We start from the raw sequence: 3,780 nt of genomic DNA, 5'->3' as shown, positions 1-3,780 counted from the left end.
TGGGAGCAGAAACTGATCAACTATGGTAGACTAGACCATGGCACGCCACTCCCGTCCATCACACGCACACATACAGGCACACACACGTACGCGCACGAACATACACACAGACACAGACACACAAATACTATATAGAAAATAGCGCAATTATGTATTTGTATCTATATGTATCCATGATATAATTCACTGATACACATTCATTTAGAAGGGTATATATATATATATGTATAATATAATATGATATAATATATATATATATGCATATATATGTATATGTTTATATATACACACACACATACATATATCTATCTATCTATCTATCTATCTATCTATCTATCTATCTATCTCTCTCCTCTCTCCTCTCTCTCTCTATATATATATATATATATATTATATATATATAATGGAACACAAAAGCAATATAGGACATAATATATATATATATATACAGACACATATGTTTGTATGTATTGATGTATATATGAATTTATATATTATAAACATCTCTAGAAACTTTTAGATATTTATCTATCTATCTATCCTTGGATGTATACGTGTATATATATGAATATATATATATATGTATATATGTGTGTGAATGTATGCGTGTGTCTGCGTATTTGTGTCTGTATGTATGTGTGTATGTATGTATGTATATATCTGTGTACAAATATGCATATATCCAGGTTTGTTTATACATGAATAATTAGAAATTCTTTGTTTTTGTTGGGGGAGGCCAACGTAGGTGTCGAGGAGGCAATACATAGTGCTGTCTCTTTTAATCCTTCTGTTAAATAACGATCTATTTTATTGATAGATCGAACATAATTCCAATTTTCCTAAGTCAGATGCTGTAAAAAAAGTCCGATTGGATTTCACTATATTACTGGCTCTTTTTTTGATTTTTAAGTATAAACACAGTTGTAGGGAGAAGAAGAATGGCCCCGGCACCATACAAACTCCAAGAAATTTATGTTGTGGCCTTTTGTTCCTTGTATCAAATAATTCTCTTATATATTTGATTGGCAGAATAAGATGAGGGTCGTAGAACACCTTGTTTTACTTCCGATTCTTGATGTTTTGAGTTCAAATCCCAAAGAGTTTCGGTTTGCTTTCGATTCATCTTTCGATGAATAATAATTCTAAGAAGCTGCTATGTAGAGGTATCGATTTAATCGACAATTAGTTCTTAAGAAATTTGTTGCTTGCTGCCTTTTAATTCTTTTACTTGAGAAAGGAGGTTTGAGGTTGATTTTTCTGAGAAGAATAAAATCAAACAAGCCTTCCTTATTTGTTAATGGTAAGTGGCCAGTTGATAAAATAGGAAGTTTTCGTCGCAAGACGATGCAATTACTGACACAGACAATTCGCAGTGTGTTGCTTATTTCTTTTACAGACTACATGTGTCAGTCACTGGACTGCTGGCAAGCTGGAGCAATACTTTGGACGGTACTTGGTCTTTTTGCCGAATCACTTAATTACTGTATGTAAACAAACCAACACTGGTTGTCAGGTAGGGCTGGTGGGGACAAACAGAGAGGATGACTTACACACGCACACACACCCACACACGTGCGCAAACACTCGCACACATACATATATATATAACTGGCTTCAAAACACTTTCCGTCAACTAAATTCACTAACAAATTTAATGTAATTTTGCGTGGATATTTCTGATTTCCACAACAAAAGGATGAACGTTTATTAAATTTTCATGTAAAAATATAATGATTTTTTTTTCATAAATACAGTTTGCTAAAAGAATATTGTTGATATTTCTTTGTAAACTTCACTATGGAGCAACGCAGTAGAATATAACGCGTCTAAGAAGATAAAAATATATTAATCCACTGCTTTGTATCTCATCATCATCAATAAAAAGTGATCTGTTTAATTTTTGTATATTCAAGGCGTACACATAAGATATATTTTCATAGAGATGAAGAGGAATAAAGCGGAAGGGAAGAGAGAACAGCATGTTGGTGAAACAATTAAGTTTGGAAACATTTTGAACATCAGCCCCAGGAGAAAGATATTCGTGAGACTAAAAGATCTCAGCGCCACCACTAACTTCCTGTACCAGGACATTGAGAAGAAACATTTAACATGTAGGCGCAGGCGTTGCTGTGTGGTAAAAAGCTTGCTTCCCAACCACAGAGTTCCGAGTTCAGTCCCACTGCGTGGCACCTTGGGCAAGTGTCTTCTGCTATGGCCTCGGGCCGACCAAAGTCTTGTGAGTGGATTTCGTCGACGGTAACTGAAAGAAGAAGCATATATATATATATATATGAATTTTCCGTAATGAGATAAAGAAAACCAAGGCTGTATACATTTGTATACATTACGCAAAAATTCATGTATATATATATATATGGCAAATGAAAGACGGAAGATGGAATATAGAAGAATTTATCATTAATCACGACAATTGTTTCGACATATCTCTAGCATCGATTCCTCATTGATGGGACACTCAATGACTGATTCAGGAGCATCCGGGGCGGCAGATCTATCTCGTCGGGTGATAAATAAATACAACTCGTTAAAATAACTGTTCCGCAATGTAACTTTCCGTTTCGTAGAAAGAAGAGGAGCCAGACGGAGGGAAATATTTTCACTCATATAGAAGATTAAAAAATAATAATTCCTTAGAAGGCAAAAAGAGAAAAAAAATTGAATAAAATAATAAAAGAATGCTAGATAAGAAAGAATTCGTCGAACATCGCAAAGTTCGTACATTTGGAAATTCAAATATTCCATGGCTCCAAGGCGGCGAGCTGTCAGAAACGTTAGCACACCGGGCAAAATGCTTATCGGTATTTCGCCTGAGTTCAAATTCCGCCGGAGTCAACTTTGCCTTTCATCCTTTCGGGGTCGATAAATTAAGTACCACTTGAGCACTGGGGTAACATCTGGCCCCTACGAGATGGCAGAAACGTTAGCACGCCGGTACGAAATGCTTAGCGGTATTTCGTCTGTCTTTATGTTCTGAGTTCAAATTCCTTCGACGTCGACTTTGCTTTATCAGACGAGTAGTCTTGATGGGTATACTGGGCTTTGTACCCCAGTGTCACTTTGATGGCATGCACTACTCTCTCACTCAATAATAATAATAATGATAATAATAATAATATTTTCTGCTATAGGCACAAGGCCTGATATATTGGAGAGGGGGATGGTCGATTACGTCATTCGCAGTTCTCAAATGCGATTTATTTTATCGACCCCGAAATGATGAAAGGCAAATTTGACCTCGACAGAATTTGAACTCAGAATATAAAGATGAATGAAGTGCCGCTAAGCACTTAATACGGCGTGATTCCCCAAACAATTAGAAGTTTTGTTATAATGATGTAGAAGAAAAAAAAATAACTAAAACGTTGTTAGACTTGAACATAGTCTGCAAGTTTCATTTCCGCCAGCAAACACGCCCAAATATAGATTTTTGTATACATATAGTCACAGGAGAACGGCTGTGTGGTAAGAAACTTGCTTCCCAACCACATGGTTCGGGGATCAGTGCTACTGCGTGGCATCTTGGAGAATTGTCTTCTACTATAGCTTTGGGCAGACCAAGTCCCTGAGAATAGATTTGGTAGATGGAAACTAAAAGAAACCTGTCGTATATCTGTGTATGTGTGTGTACGCGTGTATTTATGTATAAGTGTGTGTCTGTGTTTGTCCTCCATCATCACTTGACAGGTCCCCTTAGCGTAGCGATTCGGCAAAAAGTGACCGATAGAATAAGTACTAGGCTTACAAAGAATAAGTCCTCGG

The sequence above is a fragment of the Octopus sinensis genome, linkage group LG19 (genome assembly GCF_006345805.1).
Source record: "Octopus sinensis linkage group LG19, ASM634580v1, whole genome shotgun sequence".
In the NCBI taxonomy this organism is placed as follows: Eukaryota; Metazoa; Mollusca; class Cephalopoda; order Octopoda; family Octopodidae; genus Octopus; species Octopus sinensis.
This window is presented reverse-complemented; position numbering follows the sequence as displayed.